Source organism: Macaca thibetana, chromosome 11 (genome assembly GCF_024542745.1).
Source record: "Macaca thibetana thibetana isolate TM-01 chromosome 11, ASM2454274v1, whole genome shotgun sequence".
Taxonomy (NCBI): Eukaryota; Metazoa; Chordata; class Mammalia; order Primates; family Cercopithecidae; genus Macaca; species Macaca thibetana.
In genome coordinates, this window is record NC_065588.1 from 79,654,693 (window position 1) to 79,671,166 (window position 16,474).

A 16,474-nucleotide genomic window follows, 5' to 3' on the forward strand; every position below is an offset into this window, starting at 1 on the left:
GAACTTTTCTTGAGGCTTGAAAAATAGCAAGAAGTGAAAGAAAATTGTGTTTGTATGTTGACAGGTAAATTTATGAAACTATTAGTACAGGTAGAAATAAATGTATTGAGAAACTATTTTATCTAGAATGCTTGTGGGACAGGAAGCTAGATGCAATGTATAGAATATTTCTCCCTTCCATAATTCAGCTACTGAAATTCTAACCCCCAAAACGATGGTATTTGAGAGAAGGTTATTTGGAAGGTGATTAAGCCATGAGGTCAGGAGCCCTCATGAATGGGATTCATGCTCTTACAAAACAGGCTGTGGAGATATACCTTGCCCCTTCTGCTACATGAGGATATGATGACAAGATGAATGCTTATGAAGTAGGAAGTTGGTCCTCACCAGATACAGAATCTGCTAGCTCCTTCATCATGAACTTCCTAGCCTCTAGAACTGGGGAAACAAATTTCTGTTGTTTATAAGCTACCCACTTTATGATATTTTGTTATAGCATTGAGGTAAACAAAGACAATAGGGATATTGTGGATTTGATCATTTGTGTTTTAATTAATGTTATAATAGAAAACTATGCCTTTTACTAAACTACCTTTTGTGCACTTTTTAGATATGTAGGAACAATTATTTTTTTTTTTAATCATGAAAGCTGGTAAGAGGGATGAAAAGGCTGTATATCAAAACATGGAGTTTTGCAATAGCTTCTACATGAAAAAAAGCATGGAATATCTACATATGTTATCACCTGCATGTAATATCAGATTAGGGTAGGAAGATAATGGCCTCACTTTGAAGTTAGGAAAATTAATGCTATAATTTAAAACTTCTGCTGATTATTGTCATAGAAGATTCTAGTAGAGCTCCAATTTGCTACCACAGATAGGCACCACCACCACAGCATAGAATGAAAGGTTTATCCAAAGTGGTGTACTGAGTTGAAGAGTTTCCCTCTGAAATTCATGTCCTTCTCAGATCTTCAGAATATGACCTTATTTGGAAATAGGGTTGTTGCGGATGTAATTTGCTAAGATGAGGTCTTACATCAGATTAGGATAAGAAGGTAATACTGGAGTGGTGGGGGACCCATATCCAATATGATCAGTATACTTAAAAGGGGAAGAGATACAAAGACAGATGCACGCACACACTCCCAAGTGAAGATGGAGGCAGAGATCACAGTGATGCATCTACGGGCCAAAGGATGCTGAAGTGGCATGGAAGGATCCTTCCCTAGAGGCATCAAAGTGAGCTGGTCTTGCCAACACCTTGATTGTGAATTTCTAGCCTCTAGAACTTTGAGATTAAAAATTCCATTGTTTTGAGATACCATCTCACACCAGTTAGAATGGCAATCATTAAAAATTCAGGGAACAACAGGTGCTGGAGAGGATGTGGGGAAATAGGAACACTTTTACACTGTTGGTGGGATTGTAAACTAGTTCAACCGTTATGGAAAACAGTATGGCTATTCCTCAAGTATCTAGAACTAGAAGTACCATATGACCCAGCCATCCCATTACTGGGTATATACCCAAAGGATTATAAATCATGCTGCTATAAAGACACATGCACATGTATGTTTATTGCGGCACTATTGGCAATAGCAAAGACTTGGAATCAACCCAAATGTCCATCAGTGACAGACTGGATTAAGAAAATGTGGCACATATATACCACGGAATCCTATGCAGCCATAAAAAAGGATGAGTTTGTGTCCTTTGTAGGGACATGGATGCAGCTGGAAACCATCATTCTCCGCAAACTATCACAAGAACAGAAAACCAAACACCGCATGTTCTCACTTATAGGTGGGAACTGAACAATGAGATCACTTGGACTCGGGAAGGGGAACATCATACACCGGGGCCTATCATGGGGAGGGGGCAGGGGGGAAGGATTGCATTGGGAGTTATACCTGATGTAAATGACGAGTTGATGGGTGCTGACGAGTTGATGGGTGCACTACACCAACATGGCACAAGTATACATATGTAACAAACCTGCACGTTATGCACATGTACCCTAGAACTTAAAGTATAATAATAATATATAAAAAAAAGAAAAAAAATTCCATTGTTATAAGCCACTCAGTTTGTGGTGCTCTGTTATGGCATCCCTAGGACGCTAATACACACAGGTCATGGTGGAGTCTAGGTCCTCTCTGCATAATATTGTAGTGATGTTGCAATTGTTGCCTGGAGTGTTTAGATATGTCTTCTTCCAAAAATGGATCATGACTGTTTAGTCTCTGAAAAATGAAATTATTTTATTTGAGAGAAAGGGTATAGTTTCCTTAAACATGGTAGGTACTTGACAAAGCTGGTTTGAAGATAAAGCCTCGTATAATTGACTTGATGAGGAGAGGGAATCAAGGTTATAGAAATAGGCACAAGGCAATTCCCCTCAGAAGAGTTTAATATTTTGAATGACTTCCCTTTAGACTGAGGTAATCACAGTGTCAAGTCTATAATTTCTCCTTTTTCATGTCTGTGTGGTACTTTTGTGGCAGTAGAAGAAACTGTGTCCTGTTCTACATTAAGCCCTCAGATGTATAAGCATCATTATTGACGGATAGCCTAGTATAGGCTTTCATATTGTGACCAGCAAAAAAAGTGAAATCCCTAAGAGTATACGTGAATCATATTTTGCACATATTATCAGTGGACAACACTTTAAAAAGTAAGGGAAAAGCTGATATTTGAGTTTAATATGAATAATTTTTAAACATTTATACAATTTATTAAATACCTACTAGATGGCAGAAATTGATATAGGACAAAGAAATAAATAGATGAGAACAAATAGGTAAACACATGGATAAGATCCATTTTGTTAGCAACTTAAATCATAGTACTGTTGAAGTAGCTCATACAACTTTGCCAAAATGAGTATTTTCAGAATGTCTTAAGAGTAATCTTTAGGGAAGATACAGAAAGAGGTCGTCAAAATAACCATTTCAAATGTCAACCAGAACTTTTTTGATTAGCACAAGGCCAAACATTGTTTAGATGCTGGAGACAGATAAATTTCATTAAGAATTTATTTATTGATTTGTACAAGGACGAATATACATACATAGCTAATGCATTTCAGTGGTATGGGCCATGATAAAAATATATACTGTTTGGACACAGAAGCAGGAGTGGTTGATTGTACAGAGTGGGCTGATACTTCATGAAATGTTTCATAGAGGGGGTGAAACTTGAACTGAAAATATGAACAGAGAGAAAAGGAAGCAGAGAAAACAGGTTGGTGAAGGACAGAAGAGTGAAATAGCATAGCACATTCATATTTTCTTACTTTGACATCTATATCACTACCATCTCACCTTTGTTCTGACAACTAATTCTCTGTACTACAGCCAGAGCAAATTTTTCCAAACAGAAATTTGGTTATACAGATGGCTTTCCCTTAGGCTTAGGATAAAGCCTCAGTTCCTTAAAATGCTTACACAGCCCTGTGAAATCATTTGAAGTATGTAGTTCATGCTATTTCTATTCCTGTATTGTTCTCTTTAAGTACTCTGAACCCTTGAGTAAAGTCTGGTAAAACTCTACAGCCTTTGTATATGTAAATGCTAATACATGAAATATAGCTATTGTTGTCACATAAAGCAAATAATTTAAAGTAAATTTTTCTTAAAATACCTAAATAATGGAACAGAAAATTTCACATTTTTGAGCATTATCAAAATAATGAGTCAGTTCATTTCATTCTGGATACTTTTATACACACCATTGGTTTAATTTTTTAAAAAACTGAGTTGTCAGTTTTTTTCCTTGGTTGGTTTGCATTCCCCAGGCTAGACTGGCCACTATCTGTTCCACTATTATTATCATTGGAAACAGGGCATCAAACAGGGTTGATGTAAGTATTACATACTTCTTGACGGGTTTTATTAGACAAACACAAGGTTTATTTCCTTAAGGCTATTTTCTGGTATGTTTTTTGTTTTGATTTTACAAGATCAGTCACCTTTCTGTGTATTTTTGCATACATTTTGATATTTTTCTTGCTGTTTAGGTTTAGTTCATGCTTGGAAACTTTTGACCTCTGACTCTGTTACCACTGTGGAAAGAATTGTTCAAATCGCTCATCTACTTGGGCAGACAATTCAAGAAAAAACATATACAAGCTGTAAGAAAAATAAATTCACAATAAGTGTTTTTGCCCGTTACTAAAAAGTCTGAGAGGCAATTTTATTTGAATTTGAAGAAAAAATATTTCACATAAAAATATGTGTTCATGTGAGACTTTTATGTGGGTTGATGTGATTAAACTCCATAATTGGAAGGAATCTCACTTTATATCTTAAATTCAGTGTTTCTGTATGTGTATAGTTTAGAAAATATTAGTCTGTGATAACACATTCTAAATGTATCTATAAAGAAGTGCATGTTTTTATTATTTTCTACAGGGAAAGTTTAAATTTCAGTTATACAGACACAATCCCCTTTGAAATCAATAAGAACTTCATCTATGCATGTTAGGATAGAAGATCTCATTAAATTTGCATTATTTATGAGCCAAGGATTGAAATGATTTTTAATTATTTTTCTGAAAACCAAGCAATTCTTACGTCTTCCTTTGGTGTGATACAAATTTATTTTATCCTCCCCAGGTTACTCCATTTCTGTTTTAAAATGTGTTAAATACCTTTTTGGTAGAAAGGCACTAAGACTTTCTGTTTTGACTTTAAAATTCATTACTGACTATTTTTCAATAATTTATGTCAGGAACCTAGCATTAGCTAGGTGGGGGTTTTATAATTCTAAAAGGTGAACATAATTTGTTTTTGCTTTCTTATCTTTTTTCTATTTGTACTACGTTGTAACTTTAAAAAATATTTAGCTATCTTATATGGATGTTTTCAAATGTGCATAAGGAATATTGTTTATCTGAATACATAAAGAGAAAAGTTATAAAATTGTATGTGGAATTTAGAATTCAAGTCATCTGTATTAGCTTTCTATGCTTTGCAACAAATTATCACAAAGTTGGTGACGTAAAACATTTATTCTCTCTCAGGATCTGTGGGTCAGAAGTCCAGGCATGGCTTAGCTGGTTCTCATCTGGAGGCTTTTCGTAGAAAGAATCTGCTCCCAAGCTTTCTCTGGTTATTGGTAAAACTCATTTCCTTGTGATTATAGGATTTATGTCAGCTTGCTTTTTCATAATCCTTGGAAGGGGAGGGGAGACAGAGAAAAAGATTACCCTAGAGTGAGTAGATTGCATTATCTACAAGTTATATAATAACATGGAAGTTACATTCTATTACCTTTCCTATATAATGTAAAATAATTACAAGATTGACATCCATCACATTTGCCACATTCTATTAGTTAGAAGCAAGTCATAGGTTCCACCCACCCTTAAGGGAAGGCAATTTTACAAGGGAATGAATACCAGGAAGTGGAATCACGGGGGCTACCTTAAAGTCTATTCACTGTGCTATATCAATTACGTAGACTATATTATATAAAGAAAAACAAAAATACTTTGGCTTGATGCATTTTTTTATTCATTTCCTATTGATTGATTTCCTATTTCCTTCCTATTGAAGGAAATGAAGAAAAAAATTCATCTCTATTGAAGAAATGAAAAAAAATCAAGAAAAAATGTCCTATGAAGCCATACTTTTCTTCGTTTTCTTTCCATTTGCATCATAGAGTAACAATTGTATAATACACACCATTGATTTATAAGCAGAGAAAGAAATTTGAAATGATTTTAGATCATGTTCCCTCTTCTATTGAAGATTGATAACACTTTGAGGTTATGAAGAAAAGATACTTCCATACTTTGCTGCCTCTATCTTTTTAACATAGATTTTATCAATGTAAATGCAGTACATGTTAATAGTAAAGTATTCAAATAATATAGATCGGTATTAAGTAAAAAATATGTCATTAAATGAGAAATAATGAAAGTAATCACTATTATCAATTTTCTATACTTGTACAAGTCTACATATATGTCTGGACATTGTATGTGTATGAACAGATTTTATTCTTTAAATGACACTCTAATAAGTTGTTTCTACAACTTTATTATAGCCTGCATGTCTGTCTAGAGAACTGTAGCTCTACCTCAGTCTTTCTAATGGTTGGTTTTCCTTGTAACTATGTGTCATAATTGTTATTAAAATTCTCTACAGAGATGACATTTTCCATTTGTATTCTAAAATACCATTTAAAATGTCATAAAATCCAATTAAAACCAGCTTAAATAGAAAAGAAAATTTATTTATTTGTCATTATAGCCCCCCAAAAAATCAGTTTAACTAACTTTGAGTATGTTTGGCCTCATGGTCTCAATTAATGTCATCTGTAACTGGTTTCTCTCCATCTTTCATCTTGACTCATCTTTGAACCCGATTCTCTCATTAGGCTGATTCTCCTTTCAAGATGGCAGAATGACTGCCAGAATGGCTGCCAGTAGCTCCAGACTTAGTCTAGTCCCAGGGAACCAGCAGAAAAATAGGCCCCTCTCTTCTGTTTCTTTAAGCAAAAGTGATAAGCATAATTCTACTTGGGTCTGATTCGGTTCATAAACCTTTCTTTTAACCAATTGCTCCAGTTAGGGGAGGTGATATTCTGAGTTTTCAAGTTTGATTCATGTCTTAGTCAATTCTGGAAGCTATTATGAATAAAATGTGTGGCTTATTTCGGTTTTAAACAATAGAAATTTATTTCTCACAGTTCTAGAGGCTGGGAAGTCCAAGATCAAGGTGCTGGCAGACTTGGTTTCTAGTGAGGGCTGCTTTCTGGTTAATAGATGGTAGCTTCTAGCTGTGTCCTTACTTGACAGCAAGGACAAAGGAGCTCACTAGGGCTTCTTTTATAAGGGCACTCATCCCATTCATGAGGACTTCACCCTTATAACCTGATCCCCTCCCAAAGGCCCCACCTTTGAATACTGTCACCTTGGGTGTTAGGATTTCAATATATGGAATTTGGGGCTTCCATATATTTTGGGATATAAACATTCAGATCATAGCAAGTCACATGCATGCAATGCTTGAAGCATGGGAATCAGCCCCACTAAAAGAACATGAACTAGGGGTGGAAGATGAGTAAATGGATATTGGATAGGTGCACACACAAAAAAAGCATACTATTTTATCATGACATATCCTTATAAACTGTGTACTTTATGTGATACTTAATTAGAAGTATAAATGCTAGATTAAAATATATATAGGTAGTCTAAATTTTCCTGTGTATTTTCATATTTTCTATATTGGTGTGCAGTGGGTACCTCAGTTTTCTGCTGAGATTGTACACTTGATGTCCATTCCAGATCTCATCATTTACTAATCATTTCCAATTAAGTAGGTAAAAAAATAGGATCCCATTGTTTCGTCAGACATTTCTGTAATGACTGTAAACATGTTTACTTTTCTTATTCTATTTATATTTTTCATGGGTATTTTTATTCCTTTATTATGAACCCCCTGCTTATGATTTTCTAATTGTACCAAGCAACATACTGAAGTGTTAAGTATTTCTTTAACTTGCAGATACCTTTTTTCATGCATTAGTTAGACTTAATATGTCATAGCCATGTGAAGCAAAGAGAGACTATGAAGAAAGATGCAAATTATGTCTAATGCCACTTTTTGTAAACAAAACATGACATCTATCTCCTACTGTATTGCTTTATCAAATAAGTAAAATTAAAGATTAGAGTAGACTGATATGGTGTTACATTCTGAGCAGACCTGATGAGTCACTGAGAGGCTTTACTGAGCGGTTTTTCAGGGCTTGGCATGGGGTGACTGCAGCCAATGTTTTCAGGCTGCCCAGAGGAAGAAGGGTCATCCAGTAGACATAAAGCTAAGGGGTTAGTCCTTTTGAAGAGTAGGAATCCTAAGACTTATTTTGGGATAGGAGATGGTCAAAGGCCAACTTCAAAGTAAATATAGAAGAAAACAAAGAGTAAAAAGCTCTGTGATCTAAAGCCTAAAACATTGTTTTGCAGGCTGCAAGTATGCAGAGGTCAAGAGAGAATGTTGCAATTTCAACAGCAACAACAGTAACATAAAACTTTTGTCTGATGAGTTTTGCAGGCACACTGTAATGTTGGTGTCTCTAAAAGGTCAGATGTGGTCTGAAAGTCTATAATGAAAGACCCTAATGCTATGGAAAAGTGTCAGAAGGCCAATATTAAGAGGTGAATTTTTTTGAAGATGGAAGTAGAAAATAAAAAATGACATACAAATGAATTTAGAAACTTGTGGCTTAAATGTTTTATTTTTAGTAAGAGTGAATTGAGAATTAAAAATGCATTGTTACATAATAAATTCCTTACAAATGCATCTATATTTATCAGTGAATTGTTAAAACCCATGGTTAAAGTAACAAATTACGTTTTCGTCCACAAAGGGAAAAAATCCAGTTAGATGTGTCTTGAAGTAGGAGCTCTTAAATCCATTCAAACATGATTTGTTTCATACTTATTTATTGTGTATCTACCATGTTCTGGCCATTGCGTTTGTCAGTGTCTTCAGTGACATATAAAAAAAAACACACAAATACACCCTGTTTAATAATGTTCTTAGTCATCTAGGAGACAAACTATAAATGAAAACAAAAGCAAATTTATAAATAAATAATAATAAATTGAGAAGTCCTATGAAGAAAATTATAACACTTATTGAACATTGACAAAATACTGACAGTCAGTTCTATGTGTTTACTCATTTTAATTTTTAATCTTAATAATTTATGAGGTAGGTGTTATGGGCACTTTCAAAATGAGGAACCAGAAAGCACAAATAGGTCAAATGATTTTTCCAGTATCATACAGTGGGAAGAGCCAAAACTAAAGCTGGGTTGTGAGCCTGGGTAGGGTCTATGCTCTTAACTCTTATGCTTTATTGAACAGACAACCATAGTAGAGAGAGAACAGACGGTATAGACATGGTTAGAGAAGGTTTTACTGAGGAGGTGTTTCCGTTGACATTGGAAGGATGTGACAGAGCCAGCCATGTTCAGATGCTGGAGACCAGCATTACAGGTAGAGGGAAAACATGTATTACATCTCTAAGTTGGTACAAAACCTGGCAAATTCTAGGAGATAAAATGATAGTAACAGTAATTAAGAGCATATAGAATGTTTAGATCAGCCAAGAGTCAGTCACACTTTTAAATAACTTGTAAGTTGTTTAATTAGGGCATTTGATTTGAAGTGCAATGGGGGAGATATAAGGCATTTTACAAAGGGGCCTGACCTGATCCATGTTTAATTGGCTGCTGTATAACATGACATTAAAGACCACAGTAAAATACAGGCGAATAACAGCAAGAAGGCTATTTTAGTAGACTTGGAAAGGGTTTTAACAAAGGTGGTTGGAGAGAAGATAAAAGTAAACATATTCAAGATATATCTTTGAGATAGAAATCATGTGATATGCTCACAGATTGAATGTGGGTGGTGAGGAAAAGAAAAGTCTAGGATTACTTCTACTGTTCTACTGTTATTACCTATATGGTATCACTTTAAGCAATTTGCGTCTATGGTGCTACCACGTAAGTGTAGAAAAGACTAGGATAGAACAGTTTGCAGAAAGCCGGGAGACCAGTTTGCAGAATTCAGTTTGGAATTTATTTAATTTAATATGCCTGTGGACATTCAGTTAAATATATAGGACATTGAATATGAAGGACTGGAATCCAAGGAGAAATACAAGCAGGAGATAGAGTTTTGGAGCTGTCAGCACAGAGATAATTAAAGCTATTAAAGATAATTAAAGTGTAATATCCAGGTAAAGTGTTCAGTTTTAAACAGAGAGAAACTCAGCAATGGGAGATGATAGAGGAGGAATAACCAGTAAAGGTGAAACAGAAAAAATTGAAAATGTATCATGCAAGAGACTATAAGAAGTAAGGATTGGTCGTTAGTGTCAAAGGGCTTTGAGACATTACATAAACTGAGAACACAATAATCTATTAATAGGTATATTCTTATAACCCAAGCAGCAGCTATTTTATGTTGACCCTTTGAGGTCATTAATTACAAAGCAGTAGGCAGCAAACTGGAAAATGCCTCGGAGGTCACATTCTTCTATTTATTCAATAGCCAGTTGGTTATTATCTGGTATTTCATTTCTTTCCATTTATCTCAAAAATATGAACAAGCAAAAGCTATGAACCATTTGTGTTTAATGTAAGTGAAGCCTGTCAAAATATCTGTCATGGAATGATTAGCCGAAGAAGAAAAAGCAAATATTTAGAACCCTTTGGAGAAATGGCCAAGGAATTGGCTTAGATACTTAGGATTCACATTCAAGAATGATACTGATGGAATCAAACAAAAAGAGGCCAGTACTTTCTGAGCTAATTGTTTAGAACTACATTTTTGCTCCAGCTGCAATAAATTGGAAGATGGATGATGTGAGAATTTGTAATTTGTAATTTAAAACTTCGCGAACCATGAAACTTTCTGGAGACTTTGGTCAGTCAGTTGATTTACTAGAAATGATGAGACCACCAAAATTCATAAACTGTCTATTTTCCCACCACATGGCAATGAAATAGAGGAGAAAAACATGCAAATTGCTCATTTATGGTTTTTTTTTATTTTGCTTTCCTAAATTGCTTCTAAGCTCACTGAGTCGAATTTCTATAACATCTTTAATTATGATGAAGTCTTGGCTTAAAAAAAGAAAAGTTGTTTAGTTAGAACTTCATAATTGGCAATGAAACATTTAACCAAAGTGCCAGCTTTCAAATTTGTTAAATTTTGTTTTTTTATCTGAACTATGAGAACAGTATCATGGTGATCTGCAGAATTTGATATTGAGAACTTAAAATGTTAGGATGGAGATTTGTAAAATAATTCCAAACAAAACCAACCCCATTATGAATTACTTTTAAAATTGCGAAACAGATAAGATTCTGAACATGTTTGAATAATACAACAAATTATAAAATATGAAAAAAAATGGATTACACAGATTTTTCTCTTTTGTGATTTGTGAAGCAAGACTCAGCCACTAAATTAGGAACTTGCAAGTCCGTAAAGTATCTATGGGAATTCTTTTGCGTAACTGAATTGACTAGCATATGCAGCCCTAACGCAATATTTTAAAATCTGATTTTTTTGGTCATAGAATTCTCAAAAATAACGATGTTAGCAATCCATACAATGTTCTCACAACATTTGATATAACTGATTTTTTATTTAAATAAATATCACACATTTAAAAAGAAGAACTTAATTTCTGAAAAATCATTCAGGTGAGAAGTTTTAATGTTTCAATTGGGGCTGTAGTAAAATTAAACAGATAATTGCTTCAAATTTTTTTTTCACTTTACCCTCAAAAGATTTACTAAAACTTAATGTTTCAAATGCTGCAGGTAAAAAATTACACGTTAATCTTTCCTTGTCAATCATTTAAGATTAAAGGTGCTATAAATTATTTATAATTCTTCCTATTTAAGCACAATGCTTTTCTTCAATCAGAGATCCCATTATGCTGTTTTCTAAAATATTAATTCTACTTCTGAGGAGAATCACATTAATGGCCTAAAGATTAGGTTTTTGCTTCAAAAGATTAAGGCACAATTCAAGGTTCAAAGTAACTTATGACATTTTTCCATTGCCCTCTCTGTCCTTTCTCCTTGCCTGCCTCTTTCATTCTCATCCTTTGTTTTGTTTTTAAACAGATAACACAATCCATTACAAACATCAGAAGTGGTTTACAAGGAAAGCGTTTCTAATTACATATTGATTAATAAATGCAGATTAGGTTTCTCTAAGAGAAATGAAGTATTAAAGCACACAGTAATTGCCTTTGGGGACGGACAGGATTGGTGTGTTTGCTCTTGTTTAAAAAACAAAAGAGTTTTCTTTCTCTAAGAAATACTGTTTCAGTCCTTGCATTTCTTAAGCATGTTTCTTCTGCAAGTGCTCTCATAGGTTGCTGACATAGGAGGCTCATCACAGAAGGTGAATCTTGGATCTTGTATTGACTAAAGTATAAAATTCTAGGAAGATCATCTTATGTTAGCTATACAAACTTTGTGGTTCAAAGCCTGAGAAGTGGCTAGGAAGTAATTTGATTGTAAAGGTAATCTCAATTAAAGTTGATGGTTTCTGCTCAAAGTACAAAATACTGAGATTGCCCAAGCAGACATAGAAGACTTCAGTAAATGATTTAACCTACGTAATGAAGGATAATTCAAGATCAACCATTAACAAATGATTAGGTTAACTGCTGAGTTTTATCTAATATTAAAAGTCAGAGAAATTCATACGTGTATAAACACACATATGTTTATTTTGAATGTTCATGGTGTACATATGGTTATTCCAACAAGAGAAAAATATAGAAGGAGTCATGCTGGTAGAGTCCTTGGAGAAGATTATGTGACAGGAGAAGAAAATATAATAAAACGCAAAAGTCAAGGTAATTTTGGATGGTGATTTTTAAAAAGTGCAAAGGGGGAAAGGCAGTGTGACATTTAAAAGTAATGTGGGTTATAATGGCATATGTTTAAGATCATACGTTTCTATGAGACATGTGAACAAATAAAAAATGAAAGAAGGAAAGCAAGAAGGGGAGAAGAAAGAAGAAAATGAAAACATGACTACATTAATATTTCTTTTTCCAGAATGAAGCCCATATAAGAGTTTCTCTTTAATAGTGGCAGAAGAGAGTAAATATCTCTCTTTTTTTGGTCAAGTGATCTCTCGATGTAAAAAGTCTGAGATTCACTAATATACTTGAACTATTCACCTTTTCTCTTTGGAGCGGGGGACCCTCACCTATACAAAAATGTGGTGAAGGTAGTCTAAGTCCTCTCCCTTTCTGAACATTCCAGGATTTTCATTCCTGTGTCATGCTTCATCATGGAGTGGGCAGAAGGGAGAACATATGATTGGCACAAGTCGCTGTTACTCTAATCCTTGTAGCTCTTGTTATACAGCTTTTTATCTTTTCATGGTTTTAACATTTTGATCTCTACATATCTTCACTGATAATCATGGACAGTATGAGAAACTACAACTAAAACATGAGTCTTAAATCACCATGAATATTTTTTAAATTGTAGCATACCTTTAAAATGCTTGTATTGTAAGTAATAACTTTTGAAAGACAAAGCCACTTGTAAGTAAAGATAATGAAATTTATTCCTGAAAGAAAAAGATACTGCCAACACTTGGGAATCTCTGGGGAAGAAAAAGCTCTAAATGGCCTAAAAATAGTGAATTACATGAAAATCTTATACATTTTGATTTAAACATGTAAAAAATACTCATTTTACAAACTACGTTGAAGAAATAAGCATAAGAAAACTGAATTAAGAAAGGATCTTACAATTTGTAAAACCGAATATCATTAAAAGATTTATATGACGTAAGTGGGATTTGATTCTGTCTCCAAGAGCCGTGTTATAACATAATTTAGACACAACTTTCCCAAGCATTATATACATATATATATAAATTTTTTCTCTTCACAACTGATCATTCAATTGAGAAGTTTAGTCTAATAGACACCTGATTATAGTTAAAGTTTTGGACAACCTACTAAATCTTTTCTCAATAATAGTAGTACTTTCACTTCTCCATTTATGTTTAGTTTATAAAATTTTATATCTTAATAATATAGTTTTATATCTTAATTCTAACTAATCCTTGGAGGACATTATCCTAAATGAAATAAGCCAGCTGTAGAAAGACAGATACTACATAATCTCACTTATGTGGAATCTAAAAAAGTCAAACTCAAAGAAGCAGAGTTGAATGGTGGTTACCAGAGGGTGGGGGTCAGTGGTGGGGATTGAGAAGATGTTGCTCAAGAGATTAAAAAACTTCAGTTAGACAGGAGGAATAGATTCAAGAGATCTATTGTACAACATGGTGACTATAGTTAATAAGCTTGATTAGTCATTCCACACTGTGTATATATTTCAAAACATGTTATATACCATAAACCTATACAATTCTTGTGAATTAAATAGTAATTATTATAAAAAGTAGCTAATTTTTTATGAATGCTTATGTGTAAGGTATAGTTCTAAGAAGTTGATCTATATTAATTTATTTCTACGTTAACTGTATGAGTTATTGCCCATTTTACAGATAAGGAAGCGGAAGCACAGAGAAAGTAACTTGCTTAGTAAAGCACAGAGTTGGAATTAATATCCAACCACAACTGCAACTTCTTAGTCATATACTGTTTCACATCAATGCCAAAATTCCATAAATTATTTAAAGACTTATATTCATTGATTAGCAGAAAGAATCACCACTTACTAGCTTAGGAGATTTATTTTCTAACTCATCAGAGTCTGAATAATGCATTTTTCAATGTATTTAAGGTATTAGAATACATAATGTTAAAAAACAGGTGTCCAAACAGTAATATGACTCAAATGCACAAAGCAATAAAAAAAACTGCTCATAGACCATCCTCTAGGACTCTGTTCCAAATACAAAAAGTTGTCCAAGCTTTCAAGCCACTAACTACATTTAGATATTTATTCACTAAAAATTTGAATTTAGTCTTTTTAACAAGGCCACTTTAGCCGGGTTGCTGAATACGATAAAAATCTTATACATTTCAACTAGATTTTTATTCCTCATAAGGCTTTAAATATCCCTCAGTCTGTCTACTCTCAGCAACAGACATTTCACAGATGAATTCTAGTATATCACAGGAAACCATGAATTATTGTCATTTTGGATTCATAGAGCACATTTTCTCTGAGAGAAAGTGTGACTGAATGACGCATATGACATAATGCAGAGAGTCAGTGCCAGACGGGAAAAAACGAAATTATGTATTTTGAAAAAGTGTTAGTTTATAAGGCAGGGAGAAAAAATATTAATCCAACAGCAGAATTCCTGTTAAGGGACTGATGCTATTAAAAAAATACTTTGAAGTACTCTTCAGGATCGCAAAGGAAAGGCTTCTGTGACACAGCAGCTATGGGGGTCACTGAAACAAAGGTTTCTAAGATGCACTGTATTTTGCATGAGTAGAATTTAGAGTTTCCTGTGGCAATCCTATGAGAGGGGCTAAGGTGATACTGAGAAAATAAAGGACACAGACTGCAGTGTGGAAGGTTAAGAGGGCAGAATGAGTATTCCCTTCCCTAAGGTTGGAATGACCAAGGTCATTTGGAGCAGGGATGACCCTTAAGTTTGAAGTGTTAGTGCAATTACTTTTGCACCAGCCTAATGTTAATAAATTCAATATAACCCTTATTTCTTTCTTACAAATAACCAGTCTGTTATGGTGAGACCCAACTGTTGGGGGAAAGAAGGCTGGGAGTGCAATTAAAGAAAATTAAGGAAATAGGCTCTTTGCTTCATTAGGAAACAAAGTAAAAGGAGCCAGAGGATAGATATAAGTGACACTAAAATTTAGCAAAAGCAGTAAATTAGGGCAAAATTACTTGCAGAAAAGTGCTAATGATTCTTAAGAAGGATTTGAGGTTTTTCTGTTACAGATGGGAGTTGGGTAACTTTTTATGAAAGAGTGTGTGTTCTATTTATACTTGAAGGGGAAGAGTGATTTTAAAAGACTGGTGGACTTGGGAACACCTGGGTGGAATCATTTATTTATAACTTTCTCTTTTAACTACAATTTTATATTTGACAAAAAATATTGTAAGAAAACAGAACAACTGGATGAAGTTCAGTTTGAACTAGGTGTTTTTAAGCTTTAGAGCTTTAAAATCGGATTATTATTTTTAACTACTTATATTGACAATTAGAATTTAAGTGTTAACAAGTGATCTGGTCTTGATCTCCCTCTCTGAACTCACATAGTATCTTTCTCAGTATCGGTTACTTTTTATCCCAAGCTGGTTCTCACCCCCAGGGCCTTTTCTTTGACTGTACCATCTACCTGGAAGGCTCAAATCCTGCCTCCTTCAGAAACCTGCCCTGACAACCCAATCTAAACTAGAACTACCTCCTGCCCACCCAGATATCTGGGTGCTCTCCATCACATGACTTTGTTTGATCAACATCTGAAATTACCTTAATCTTTCATGTGTTACCTCATTGCTTATCTCACACTATTACTATGTAGGCTCCTTCACAGTGCAGGACACTAAACTGTGCTGATTATCGTTGCTGTCTCTAGCACCTGAAGTTGTAAAGAAGCTGTAAAGACATAAAGTAAATATTTGTGAAACGAATAAGTAAATCAGTGGATATATATCTATAAAGAGAAGAACTATAATTTTAAAAACACTTATTTTGCTATAGTTTGGATATTTGACCTTCTAAACCTCATATTGAAAGCTTCTTTCTTTCTCTTTCCTTCTCTTCTCCTCTCTTGCCGCCTCGCCCCGCCCCGCCCCGCCCCGCCCCGCCCCGCCTCGCCTCGCCTCGCCTCGCCTTTTTTTATTCTTTCTTTTTGAGACAGGGTCTCGCTTTGTTCCCCAGGCTGGAGCACAGTGGTGCAAAATCACGGCTCACTGCAATCTCCCAGGCTCAAGTGATCTTG